This window comes from Pseudorasbora parva, unplaced genomic scaffold, assembly GCF_024679245.1.
Source record: "Pseudorasbora parva isolate DD20220531a unplaced genomic scaffold, ASM2467924v1 scaffold_33, whole genome shotgun sequence".
Taxonomy (NCBI): domain Eukaryota; kingdom Metazoa; phylum Chordata; class Actinopteri; order Cypriniformes; family Gobionidae; genus Pseudorasbora; species Pseudorasbora parva.
In genome coordinates this window covers 537,951-550,660 of record NW_027125104.1, presented here as the reverse complement: position 1 = coordinate 550,660, position 12,710 = coordinate 537,951, and the positions used below count along the sequence as shown (strand labels likewise).

The 12,710-nt window shown below is 53.5% G+C and overlaps 14 non-coding genes across 14 annotated transcripts; all 14 read right to left on the bottom strand.

Moving 5' to 3' along the window:
• Nucleotides 1-300: 300 nt before the first annotated feature.
• On the bottom strand, nt 301-464 carry LOC137067086 (U1 spliceosomal RNA). The gene has a single exon (XR_010902909.1). It is a non-coding gene; the product is annotated as a U1 spliceosomal RNA (small nuclear RNA).
• Nucleotides 465-928: 464 nt separating this feature from the next.
• LOC137066611 (U2 spliceosomal RNA) lies at nt 929-1,119 on the bottom strand. Its single transcript, XR_010902516.1, has one exon. It is a non-coding gene; the product is annotated as a U2 spliceosomal RNA (small nuclear RNA).
• Nucleotides 1,120-2,152: 1,033 nt separating this feature from the next.
• LOC137067085 (U1 spliceosomal RNA) lies at nt 2,153-2,316 on the bottom strand. The gene has a single exon (XR_010902908.1). It is a non-coding gene; the product is annotated as a U1 spliceosomal RNA (small nuclear RNA).
• Nucleotides 2,317-2,780: 464 nt separating this feature from the next.
• LOC137066610 (U2 spliceosomal RNA) lies at nt 2,781-2,971 on the bottom strand. The gene has a single exon (XR_010902515.1). It is a non-coding gene; the product is annotated as a U2 spliceosomal RNA (small nuclear RNA).
• A 1,033-nt stretch (nt 2,972-4,004) lies between these two features.
• LOC137067084 (U1 spliceosomal RNA) lies at nt 4,005-4,168 on the bottom strand. Its single transcript, XR_010902907.1, has one exon. It is a non-coding gene; the product is annotated as a U1 spliceosomal RNA (small nuclear RNA).
• A 468-nt stretch (nt 4,169-4,636) lies between these two features.
• Nucleotides 4,637-4,827, bottom strand: LOC137066837 (U2 spliceosomal RNA). The gene has a single exon (XR_010902720.1). It is a non-coding gene; the product is annotated as a U2 spliceosomal RNA (small nuclear RNA).
• Nucleotides 4,828-5,860: 1,033 nt separating this feature from the next.
• On the bottom strand, nt 5,861-6,024 carry LOC137067083 (U1 spliceosomal RNA). The gene has a single exon (XR_010902906.1). It is a non-coding gene; the product is annotated as a U1 spliceosomal RNA (small nuclear RNA).
• Nucleotides 6,025-6,492: 468 nt separating this feature from the next.
• On the bottom strand, nt 6,493-6,683 carry LOC137066609 (U2 spliceosomal RNA). Its single transcript, XR_010902514.1, has one exon. It is a non-coding gene; the product is annotated as a U2 spliceosomal RNA (small nuclear RNA).
• A 1,033-nt stretch (nt 6,684-7,716) lies between these two features.
• LOC137067082 (U1 spliceosomal RNA) lies at nt 7,717-7,880 on the bottom strand. The gene has a single exon (XR_010902905.1). It is a non-coding gene; the product is annotated as a U1 spliceosomal RNA (small nuclear RNA).
• A 464-nt stretch (nt 7,881-8,344) lies between these two features.
• LOC137066819 (U2 spliceosomal RNA) lies at nt 8,345-8,535 on the bottom strand. The gene has a single exon (XR_010902704.1). It is a non-coding gene; the product is annotated as a U2 spliceosomal RNA (small nuclear RNA).
• Nucleotides 8,536-9,569: 1,034 nt separating this feature from the next.
• LOC137067081 (U1 spliceosomal RNA) lies at nt 9,570-9,733 on the bottom strand. The gene has a single exon (XR_010902904.1). It is a non-coding gene; the product is annotated as a U1 spliceosomal RNA (small nuclear RNA).
• Nucleotides 9,734-10,201: 468 nt separating this feature from the next.
• LOC137066608 (U2 spliceosomal RNA) lies at nt 10,202-10,392 on the bottom strand. Its single transcript, XR_010902513.1, has one exon. It is a non-coding gene; the product is annotated as a U2 spliceosomal RNA (small nuclear RNA).
• A 1,033-nt stretch (nt 10,393-11,425) lies between these two features.
• LOC137067080 (U1 spliceosomal RNA) lies at nt 11,426-11,589 on the bottom strand. The gene has a single exon (XR_010902903.1). It is a non-coding gene; the product is annotated as a U1 spliceosomal RNA (small nuclear RNA).
• Nucleotides 11,590-12,053: 464 nt separating this feature from the next.
• On the bottom strand, nt 12,054-12,244 carry LOC137066818 (U2 spliceosomal RNA). Its single transcript, XR_010902703.1, has one exon. It is a non-coding gene; the product is annotated as a U2 spliceosomal RNA (small nuclear RNA).
• Between the last annotated feature and the right edge of the window lie 466 nt (nt 12,245-12,710).

Sequence of the window (12,710 nt, the reverse complement as noted above, 5' to 3'; positions counted from 1 at the left end):
AACCTCCATCCGAACAACTTTGCCTTTGGGACCACTGCTGTCAATCAACTCGTCCGTTGAATATCAAAGTTTGTGGGAAAAACCACATTCGGCAAACCGGTCGCAGGTTTCGACAACCTCGATGAAAACAGACGCAGTTCAGTTCTCTGAACTCTCCGGGTCACTGGCTGACACAGCAGAAAGAGACAGAAACATAACAAAACTGGTGCAACTTCACCCTTTGGGGCAGTGGGCGGCGCCACAAGCGTCAAGAACCGCACGCTTTTTCCCTCCACGCTATCTGCTTTTAACCAGTGTGTACAGGGGAGAGCGCGAACGCAGTCCCCCACTACCATAAATTATGCAGTCGAGATTCCCACATTTGGGGAATTCGCAGGGGTCAGCACAACCGGAGTGCAATGGCCGAGCCTCGCCCTGGGTGAACCACCTTCCTGATCATGGTGTCTCCCCTGCCAGGTAAGTATGAGTTGCCTGGCCTCCAGGCAGAGGCGCCCTATCCCCCTTCGCCATCCTCAAACACGGTGACCTTCCCCTCCCCCAAGAAAAGGAAGGACGGGGCACCTTCCATTGCTTGACTGCTGCGTGCGTGCCTGACCTTGATTTGAATCAGGTGTCCCTAATCCATCCAACACAAACCCCCGATTGGACTCATCAGCTCGTTGGTAAAGACTCTCAAATAAGAGGGACATCAAAAAACGTGCTGTGACGGTGATGAGTCAGCCGGCCGGCAACCGACGCTTTTGTTCTTCTTTTTTCCCTATGCTCATATGACCGCAGCTTGCTGCTTTCTCTGTGGCACGGTCATCGTCAACGGTCACCTCATCATCATTCTGTATGCGCTTCCTGCGTATTTCTGTATTCTCTGACAAAATTCCAGTGGTGTTGTTGGTTCTTCTATTAGTCACAACAATTCACAGTCCCCAAAAAGGGGAAGCACACCGTTCCTGGAGGCACTGCAATACCAGGTCGATGCGTGGAGTGGACGGAGCAAGCCCCGGTTCCGGCTCCATGTGCCAAAAATCAATTTAATATGCAGTCCCCGGATAGGGGACGTATCAGATATTAAACTGATAAGAACAGATACTACACTTGATCTTAGCCAAAAGGCCGAGAAGCGATGACACAATGACGCAGCGGCAGGGGAGCCGGCAAAGGCGACGCCCATCTGGGAAGCGGTGAGGGGGGGGAGGGTTGGCAAAGGCCGTACGTCGTAGAGACCTGAAACTTTGAGGGATGGTACTAGCCACTCGCTCTACAACATCACCAAGGCTGGCCCCCCGATGGGCCCGGCGGTGGCGCTACAGCCACCGAAAGTACGAAATGGCTCGTAGCTCCCAAACCGCACGCCGCAGAACCAAGTGTCTTATATCATCGGAATCCTTGGCTCGAGCCGAGCGAGACGCATGCCTCGGATTCGAAGGTTGCGCTGGCGAAATTTTCGGGTATTTGGGATTTTGTGAAAAACCTACTTTTGCACACTAGTCCTAGGTCTTTTGCCCGATCTGGCCCAAACCAGTGCAGAAAGATTCTCTGGAGTCTGACTGTCCGTCCAGATCGGAAAAAAAGTGGGAATTTCGATTCAGCTTGGCGGCGGCAGGCCGAAACCTACGGGCTGGGCGAGGCGGGGTCTGCTAGAACGGCTATAGCTCTTGGACGGAACGAGACAATTTCACCCAAGCCGGTACACCCGTGCACGGGCTCAGTCTGGGGTCAGGCGAGAAAGGACGCGGTGAATGGCCACCTAGTGGCGCTTTAAAATGAAAAAGCAACAACATGAGAGCGGCTATAGGCGAACGTATGTCGCGTGCTTTTTCACAGCACGCGCACGAGACAGTCGTACCATACGACAGAAAACCTCCATCCGAACAACTTTGCCTTTGGGACCACTGCTGTCAATCAACTCGTCCGTTGAATATCAAAGTTTGTGGGAAAAACCACATTCGGCAAACCGGTCGCAGGTTTCGACAACCTCGATGAAAACAGACGCAGTTCAGTTCTCTGAACTCTCCGGGTCACTGGCTGACACAGCAGAAAGAGACAGAAACATAACAAAACTGGTGCAACTTCACCCTTTGGGGCAGTGGGCGGCGCCACAAGCGTCAAGAACCGCACGCTTTTTCCCTCCACGCTATCTGCTTTTAACCAGTGTGTACAGGGGAGAGCGCGAACGCAGTCCCCCACTACCATAAATTATGCAGTCGAGATTCCCACATTTGGGGAATTCGCAGGGGTCAGCACAACCGGAGTGCAATGGCCGAGCCTCGCCCTGGGTGAACCACCTTCCTGATCATGGTGTCTCCCCTGCCAGGTAAGTATGAGTTGCCTGGCCTCCAGGCAGAGGCGCCCTATCCCCCTTCGCCATCCTCAAACACGGTGACCTTCCCCTCCCCCAAGAAAAGGAAGGACGGGGCACCTTCCATTGCTTGACTGCTGCGTGCGTGCCTGACCTTGATTTGAATCAGGTGTCCCTAATCCATCCAACACAAACCCCCGATTGGACTCATCAGCTCGTTGGTAAAGACTCTCAAATAAGAGGGACATCAAAAAACGTGCTGTGACGGTGATGAGTCAGCCGGCCGGCAACCGACGCTTTTGTTCTTCTTTTTTCCCTATGCTCATATGACCGCAGCTTGCTGCTTTCTCTGTGGCACGGTCATCGTCAACGGTCACCTCATCATCATTCTGTATGCGCTTCCTGCGTATTTCTGTATTCTCTGACAAAATTCCAGTGGTGTTGTTGGTTCTTCTATTAGTCACAACAATTCACAGTCCCCAAAAAGGGGAAGCACACCGTTCCTGGAGGCACTGCAATACCAGGTCGATGCGTGGAGTGGACGGAGCAAGCCCCGGTTCCGGCTCCATGTGCCAAAAATCAATTTAATATGCAGTCCCCGGATAGGGGACGTATCAGATATTAAACTGATAAGAACAGATACTACACTTGATCTTAGCCAAAAGGCCGAGAAGCGATGACACAATGACGCAGCGGCAGGGGAGCCGGCAAAGGCGACGCCCATCTGGGAAGCGGTGAGGGGGGGGAGGGTTGGCAAAGGCCGTACGTCGTAGAGACCTGAAACTTTGAGGGATGGTACTAGCCACTCGCTCTACAACATCACCAAGGCTGGCCCCCCGATGGGCCCGGCGGTGGCGCTACAGCCACCGAAAGTACGAAATGGCTCGTAGCTCCCAAACCGCACGCCGCAGAACCAAGTGTCTTATATCATCGGAATCCTTGGCTCGAGCCGAGCGAGACGCATGCCTCGGATTCGAAGGTTGTGCTGGCAAAATTTTCGGGTATTTGGGATTTTGTGAAAAACCTACTTTTGCACACTAGTCCTAGGTCTTTTGCCCGATCTGGCCCAAACCAGTGCAGAAAGATTCTCTGGAGTCTGACTGTCCGTCCAGATCGGAAAAAAAGTGGGAATTTCGATTCAGCTTGGCGGCGGCAGGCCGAAACCTACGGGCTGGGCGAGGCGGGGTCTGCTAGAACGGCTATAGCTCTTGGACGGAACGAGACAATTTCACCCAAGCCGGTACACCCGTGCACGGGCTCAGTCTGGGGTCAGGCGAGAAAGGACGCGGTGAATGGCCACCTAGTGGCGCTTTAAAATGAAAAAGCAACAACATGAGAGCGGCTATAGGCGAACGTATGTCGCGTGCTTTTTCACAGCACGCGCACGAGACAGTCGTACCATACGACAGAAAACCTCCATCCGAACAACTTTGCCTTTGGGACCACTGCTGTCAATCAACTCGTCCGTTGAATATCAAAGTTTGTGGGAAAAACCACATTCGGCAAACCGGTCGCAGGTTTCGACAACCTCGATGAAAACAGACGCAGTTCAGTTCTCTGAACTCTCCGGGTCACTGGCTGACACAGCAGAAAGAGACAGAAACATAACAAAACTGGTGCAACTTCACCCTTTGGGGCAGTGGGCGGCACCACAAGCGTCAAGAACCGCACGCTTTTTCCCTCCACGCTATCTGCTTTTAACCAGTGTGTACAGGGGAGAGCGCGAACGCAGTCCCCCACTACCATAAATTATGCAGTCGAGATTCCCACATTTGGGGAATTCGCAGGGGTCAGCACAACCGGAGTGCAATGGCCGAGCCTCGCCCTGGGTGAACCACCTTCCTGATCATGGTGTCTCCCCTGCCAGGTAAGTATGAGTTGCCTGGCCTCCAGGCAGAGGCGCCCTATCCCCCTTCGCCATCCTCAAACACGGTGACCTTCCCCTCCCCCAAGAAAAGGAAGGACGGGGCACCTTCCATTGCTTGACTGCTGCGTGCGTGCGTGCCTGACCTTGATTTGAATCAGGTGTCCCTAATCCATCCAACACAAACCCCCGATTCGACTCATCAGCTCGTTGGTAAAGACTCTCAAATAAGAGGGACATCAAAAAACGTGCTGTGACGGTGATGAGTCAGCCGGCCGGCAACCGACGCTTTTGTTCTTCTTTTTTCCCTATGCTCATATGACCGCAGCTTGCTGCTTTCTCTGTGGCACGGTCATCGTCAACGGTCACCTCATCGTCATTCTGTATGCGCTTCCTGCGTATTTCTGTATTCTCTGACAAAATTCCAGTGGTGTTGTTGGTTCTTCTATTAGTCACAACAATTCGCAGTCCCCAAAAAGGGGAAGCACACCGTTCCTGGAGGCACTGCAATACCAGGTCGATGCGTGGAGTGGACGGAGCAAGCCCCGGGTCCGGCTCCATGTGCCACAAATCAATTTAATATGCAGTCCCCGGATAGGGGACGTATCAGATATTACACTGATAAGAACAGATACTACACTTGATCTTAGCCAAAAGGCCGAGAAGCGATGACACAATGACGCAGCGGCAGGGGAGCCGGCAAAGGCGACGCCCATCTGGGAAGCGGTGAGGGGGGGGAGGGTTGGCAAAGGCCGTACGTCGTAGAGACCTGAAACTTTGAGGGATGGCACTAGCCACTCGCTCTACAACATCACCAAGGCTGGCCCCCCGATGGGCCCGGCGGTGGCGCTACAGCCACCGAAAGTACGAAATGGCTCGTAGCTCCCAAACCGCACGCCGCAGAACCAAGTGTCTTATATCATCGGAATCCTTGGCTCGAGCCGAGCGAGACGCATGCCTCGGATTCGAAGGTTGCGCTGGCGAAATTTTCGGGTATTTGGGATTTTGTGAAAAACCTACTTTTGCACACTAGTCCTAGGTCTTTTGCCCGATCTGGCCCAAACCAGTGCAGAAAGATTCTCTGGAGTCTGACTGTCCGTCCAGATCGGAAAAAAAGTGGGAATTTCGATTCAGCTTGGCGGCGGCAGGCCGAAACCTACGGGCTGGGCGAGGCGGGGTCTGCTAGAACGGCTATAGCTCTTGGACGGAACGAGACAATTTCACCCAAGCCGGTACACCCGTGCACGGGCTCAGTCTGGGGTCAGGCGAGAAAGGACGCGGTGAATGGCCACCTAGTGGCGCTTTAAAATGAAAAAGCAACAACATGAGAGCGGCTATAGGCGAACGTATGTCGCGTGCTTTTTCACAGCACGCGCACGAGACAGTCGTACCATACGACAGAAAACCTCCATCCGAACAACTTTGCCTTTGGGACCACTGCTGTCAATCAACTCGTCCGTTGAATATCAAAGTTTGTGGGAAAAACCACATTCGGCAAACCGGTCGCAGGTTTCGACAACCTCGATGAAAACAGACGCAGTTCAGTTCTCTGAACTCTCCGGGTCACTGGCTGACACAGCAGAAAGAGACAGAAACATAACAAAACTGGTGCAACTTCACCCTTTGGGGCAGTGGGCGGCGCCACAAGCGTCAAGAACCGCACGCTTTTTCCCTCCACGCTATCTGCTTTTAACCAGTGTGTACAGGGGAGAGCGCGAACGCAGTCCCCCACTACCATAAATTATGCAGTCGAGATTCCCACATTTGGGGAATTCGCAGGGGTCAGCACAACCGGAGTGCAATGGCCGAGCCTCGCCCTGGGTGAACCACCTTCCTGATCATGGTGTCTCCCCTGCCAGGTAAGTATGAGTTGCCTGGCCTCCAGGCAGAGGCGCCCTATCCCCCTTCGCCATCCTCAAACACGGTGACCTTCCCCTCCCCCAAGAAAAGGAAGGACGGGGCACCTTCCATTGCTTGACTGCTGCGTGCGTGCGTGCGTGACCTTGATTTGAATCAGGTGTCCCTAATCCATCCAACACAAACCCCTGATTCGACTCATCAGCTCGTTGGTAAAGACTCTCAAATAAGAGGGACATCAAAAAACGTGCTGTGACGGTGATGAGTCAGCCGGCCGGCAACCGACGCTTTTGTTCTTCTTTTTTCCCTATGCTCATATGACCGCAGCTTGCTGCTTTCTCTGTGGCACGGTCATCGTCAACGGTCACCTCATCGTCATTCTGTATGCGCTTCCTGCGTATTTCTGTATTCTCTGACAAAAGTCCAGTGGTGTTGTTGGTTCTTCTATTAGTCACAACAATTCGCAGTCCCCGAAAAGGGGAAGCACACCGTTCCTGGAGGCACTGCAATACCAGGTCGATGCGTGGAGTGGACGGAGCAAGCCCCGGTTCCGGCTCCATGTGCCAAAAATCAATTTAATATGCAGTCCCCGGATAGGGGACGTATCAGATATTAAACTGATAAGAACAGATACTACACTTGATCTTAGCCAAAAGGCCGAGAAGCGATGACACAATGACGCAGCGGCAGGGGAGCCGGCAAAGGCGACGCCCATCTGGGAAGCGGTGAGGGGGGGGAGGGTTGGCAAAGGCCGTACGTCGTAGAGACCTGAAACTTTGAGGGATGGCACTAGCCACTCGCTCTACAACATCACCAAGGCTGGCCCCCCGATGGGCCCGGCGGTGGCGCTACAGCCACCGAAAGTACGAAATGGCTCGTAGCTCCCAAACCGCACGCCGCAGAACCAAGTGTCTTATATCATCGGAATCCTTGGCTCGAGCCGAGCGAGACGCATGCCTCGGATTCGAAGGTTGCGCTGGCGAAATTTTCGGGTATTTGGGATTTTGTGAAAAACCTACTTTTGCACACTAGTCCTAGGTCTTTTGCCCGATCTGGCCCAAACCAGTGCAGAAAGATTCTCTGGAGTCTGACTGTCCGTCCAGATCGGAAAAAAAGTGGGAATTTCGATTCAGCTTGGCGGCGGCAGGCCGAAACCTACGGGCTGGGCGAGGCGGGGTCTGCTAGAACGGCTATAGCTCTTGGACGGAACGAGACAATTTCACCCAAGCCGGTACACCCGTGCACGGGCTCAGTCTGGGGTCAGGCGAGAAAGGACGCGGTGAATGGCCACCTAGTGGCGCTTTAAAATGAAAAAGCAACAACATGAGAGCGGCTATAGGCGAACGTATGTCGCGTGCTTTTTCACAGCACGCGCACGAGACAGTCGTACCATACGACAGAAAACCTCCATCCGAACAACTTTGCCTTTGGGACCACTGCTGTCAATCAACTCGTCCGTTGAATATCAAAGTTTGTGGGAAAAACCACATTCGGCAAACCGGTCGCAGGTTTCGACAACCTCGATGAAAACAGACGCAGTTCAGTTCTCTGAACTCTCCGGGTCACTGGCTGACACAGCAGAAAGAGACAGAAACATAACAAAACTGGTGCAACTTCACCCTTTGGGGCAGTGGGCGGCGCCACAAGCGTCAAGAACCGCACGCTTTTTCCCTCCACGCTATCTGCTTTTAACCAGTGTGTACAGGGGAGAGCGCGAACGCAGTCCCCCACTACCATAAATTATGCAGTCGAGATTCCCACATTTGGGGAATTCGCAGGGGTCAGCACAACCGGAGTGCAATGGCCGAGCCTCGCCCTGGGTGAACCACCTTCCTGATCATGGTGTCTCCCCTGCCAGGTAAGTATGAGTTGCCTGGCCTCCAGGCAGAGGCGCCCTATCCCCCTTCGCCATCCTCAAACACGGTGACCTTCCCCTCCCCCAAGAAAAGGAAGGACGGGGCACCTTCCATTGCTTGACTGCTGCGTGCGTGCGTGACCTTGATTTGAATCAGGTGTCCCTAATCCATCCAACACAAACCCCCGATTCGACTCATCAGCTCGTTGGTAAAGACTCTCAAATAAGAGGGACATCAAAAAACGTGCTGTGACGGTGATGAGTCAGCCGGCCGGCAACCGACGCTTTTGTTCTTCTTTTTTCCCTATGCTCATATGACCGCAGCTTGCTGCTTCCTCTGTGGCACGGTCATCGTCAACGGTCACCTCATCGTCATTCTGTATGCGCTTCCTGCGTATTTCTGTATTCTCTGACAAAAGTCCAGTGGTGTTGTTGGTTCTTCTATTAGTCACAACAATTCGCAGTCCCCAAAAAGGGGAAGCACACCGTTCCTGGAGGCACTGCAATACCAGGTCGATGCGTGGAGTGGACGGAGCAAGCCCCGGTTCCGGCTCCATGTGCCAAAAAACAATTTAATATGCAGTCCCCGGATAGGGGACGTATCAGATATTAAACTGATAAGAACAGATACTACACTTGATCTTAGCCAAAAGGCCGAGAAGCGATGACACAATGACGCAGCGGCAGGGGAGCCGGCAAAGGCGACGCCCATCTGGGAAGCGGTGAGGGGGGGGAGGGTTGGCAAAGGCCGTACGTCGTAGAGACCTGAAACTTTGAGGGATGGTACTAGCCACTCGCTCTACAACATCACCAAGGCTGGCCCCCCCGATGGGCCCGGCGGTGGCGCTACAGCCACCGAAAGTACGAAATGGCTCGTAGCTCCCAAACCGCACGCCGCAGAACCAAGTGTCTTATATCATCGGAATCCTTGGCTCGAGCCGAGCGAGACGCATGCCTCGGATTCGAAGGTTGCGCTGGCGAAATTTTCGGGTATTTGGGATTTTGTGAAAAACCTACTTTTGCACACTAGTCCTAGGTCTTTTGCCCGATCTGGCCCAAACCAGTGCAGAAAGATTCTCTGGAGTCTGACTGTCCGTCCAGATCGGAAAAAAAGTGGGAATTTCGATTCAGCTTGGCGGCGGCAGGCCGAAACCTACGGGCTGGGCGAGGCGGGGTCTGCTAGAACGGCTATAGCTCTTGGACGGAACGAGACAATTTCACCCAAGCCGGTACACCCGTGCACGGGCTCAGTCTGGGGTCAGGCGAGAAAGGACGCGGTGAATGGCCACCTAGTGGCGCTTTAAAATGAAAAAGCAACAACATGAGAGCGGCTATAGGCGAACGTATGTCGCGTGCTTTTTCACAGCACGCGCACGAGACAGTCGTACCATACGACAGAAAACCTCCATCCGAACAACTTTGCCTTTGGGACCACTGCTGTCAATCAACTCGTCCGTTGAATATCAAAGTTTGTGGGAAAAACCACATTCGGCAAACCGGTCGCAGGTTTCGACAACCTCGATGAAAACAGACGCAGTTCAGTTCTCTGAACTCTCCGGGTCACTGGCTGACACAGCAGAAAGAGACAGAAACATAACAAAACTGGTGCAACTTCACCCTTTGGGGCAGTGGGCGGCGCCACAAGCGTCAAGAACCGCACGCTTTTTCCCTCCACGCTATCTGCTTTTAACCAGTGTGTACAGGGGAGAGCGCGAACGCAGTCCCCCACTACCATAAATTATGCAGTCGAGATTCCCACATTTGGGGAATTCGCAGGGGTCAGCACAACCGGAGTGCAATGGCCGAGCCTCGCCCTGGGTGAACCACCTTCCTGATCATGGTGTCTCCCCTGCCAGGTAAGTATGAGTTGCCTGGCCTCCAGGCAGAGGCGCCCTATCCCCCTTCGCCATCCTCAAACACGGTGACCTTCCCCTCCCCCAAGAAAAGGAAGGACGGGGCACCTTCCATTGCTTGACTGCTGCGTGCGTGCGTGCGTGACCTTGATTTGAATCAGGTGTCCCTAATCCATCCAACACAAACCCCTGATTCGACTCATCAGCTCGTTGGTAAAGACTCTCAAATAAGAGGGACATCAAAAAACGTGCTGTGACGGTGATGAGTCAGCCGGCCGGCAACCGACGCTTTTGTTCTTCTTTTTTCCCTATGCTCATATGACCGCAGCTTGCTGCTTTCTCTGTGGCACGGTCATCGTCAACGGTCACCTCATCGTCATTCTGTATGCGCTTCCTGCGTATTTCTGTATTCTCTGACAAAAGTCCAGTGGTGTTGTTGGTTCTTCTATTAGTCACAACAATTCGCAGTCCCCGAAAAGGGGAAGCACACCGTTCCTGGAGGCACTGCAATACCAGGTCGATGCGTGGAGTGGACGGAGCAAGCCCCGGTTCCGGCTCCATGTGCCAAAAATCAATTTAATATGCAGTCCCCGGATAGGGGACGTATCAGATATTAAACTGATAAGAACAGATACTACACTTGATCTTAGCCAAAAGGCCGAGAAGCGATGACACAATGACGCAGCGGCAGGGGAGCCGGCAAAGGCGACGCCCATCTGGGAAGCGGTGAGGGGGGGGAGGGTTGGCAAAGGCCGTACGTCGTAGAGACCTGAAACTTTGAGGGATGGCACTAGCCACTCGCTCTACAACATCACCAAGGCTGGCCCCCCGATGGGCCCGGCGGTGGCGCTACAGCCACCGAAAGTACGAAATGGCTCGTAGCTCCCAAACCGCACGCCGCAGAACCAAGTGTCTTATATCATCGGAATCCTTGGCTCGAGCCGAGCGAGACGCATGCCTCGGATTCGAAGGTTGCGCTGGCGAAATTTTCGGGTATTTGGGATTTTGTGAAAAACCTACTTTTGCACACTAGTCCTAGGTCTTTTGCCCGATCTGGCCCAAACCAGTGCAGAAAGATTCTCTGGAGTCTGACTGTCCGTCCAGATCGGAAAAAAAGTGGGAATTTCGATTCAGCTTGGCGGCGGCAGGCCGAAACCTACGGGCTGGGCGAGGCGGGGTCTGCTAGAACGGCTATAGCTCTTGGACGGAACGAGACAATTTCACCCAAGCCGGTACACCCGTGCACGGGCTCAGTCTGGGGTCAGGCGAGAAAGGACGCGGTGAATGGCCACCTAGTGGCGCTTTAAAATGAAAAAGCAACAACATGAGAGCGGCTATAGGCGAACGTATGTCGCGTGCTTTTTCACAGCACGCGCACGAGACAGTCGTACCATACGACAGAAAACCTCCATCCGAACAACTTTGCCTTTGGGACCACTGCTGTCAATCAACTCGTCCGTTGAATATCAAAGTTTGTGGGAAAAACCACATTCGGCAAACCGGTCGCAGGTTTCGACAACCTCGATGAAAACAGACGCAGTTCAGTTCTCTGAACTCTCCGGGTCACTGGCTGACACAGCAGAAAGAGACAGAAACATAACAAAACTGGTGCAACTTCACCCTTTGGGGCAGTGGGCGGCGCCACAAGCGTCAAGAACCGCACGCTTTTTCCCTCCACGCTATCTGCTTTTAACCAGTGTGTACAGGGGAGAGCGCGAACGCAGTCCCCCACTACCATAAATTATGCAGTCGAGATTCCCACATTTGGGGAATTCGCAGGGGTCAGCACAACCGGAGTGCAATGGCCGAGCCTCGCCCTGGGTGAACCACCTTCCTGATCATGGTGTCTCCCCTGCCAGGTAAGTATGAGTTGCCTGGCCTCCAGGCAGAGGCGCCCTATCCCCCTTCGCCATCCTCAAACACGGTGACCTTCCCCTCCCCCAAGAAAAGGAAGGACGGGGCACCTTCCATTGCTTGACTGCTGCGTGCGTGCGTGACCTTGATTTGAATCAGGTGTCCCTAATCCATCCAACACAAACCCCCGATTCGACTCATCAGCTCGTTGGTAAAGACTCTCAAATAAGAGGGACATCAAAAAACGTGCTGTGACGGTGATGAGTCAGCCGGCCGGCAACCGACGCTTTTGTTCTTCTTTTTTCCCTATGCTCATATGACCGCAGCTTGCTGCTTCCTCTGTGGCACGGTCATCGTCAACGGTCACCTCATCGTCATTCTGTATGCGCTTCCTGCGTATTTCTGTATTCTCTGACAAAAGTCCAGTGGTGTTGTTGGTTCTTCTATTAGTCACAACAATTCGCAGTCCCCAAAAAGGGGAAGCACACCGTTCCTGGAGGCACTGCAATACCAGGTCGATGCGTGGAGTGGACGGAGCAAGCCCCGGTTCCGGCTCCATGTGCCAAAAAACAATTTAATATGCAGTCCCCGGATAGGGGACGTATCAGATATTAAACTGATAAGAACAGATACTACACTTGATCTTAGCCAAAAGGCCGAGAAGCGATGACACAATGACGCAGCGGCAGGGGAGCCGGCAAAGGCGACGCCCATCTGGGAAGCGGTGAGGGGGGGGAGGGTTGGCAAAGGCCGTACGTCGTAGAGACCTGAAACTTTGAGGGATGGTACTAGCCACTCGCTCTACAACATCACCAAGGCTGGCCCCCCGATGGGCCCGGCGGTGGCGCTACAGCCACCGAAAGTACGAAATGGCTCGTAGCTCCCAAACCGCACGCCGCAGAACCAAGTGTCTTATATCATCGGAATCCTTGGCTCGAGCCGAGCGAGACGCATGCCTCGGATTCGAAGGTTGCGCTGGCGAAATTTTCGGGTATTTGGGATTTTGTGAAAAACCTACTTTTGCACACTAGTCCTAGGTCTTTTGCCCGATCTGGCCCAAACCAGTGCAGAAAGATTCTCTGGAGTCTGACTGTCCGTCCAGATCGGAAAAAAAGTGGGAATTTCGATTCAGCT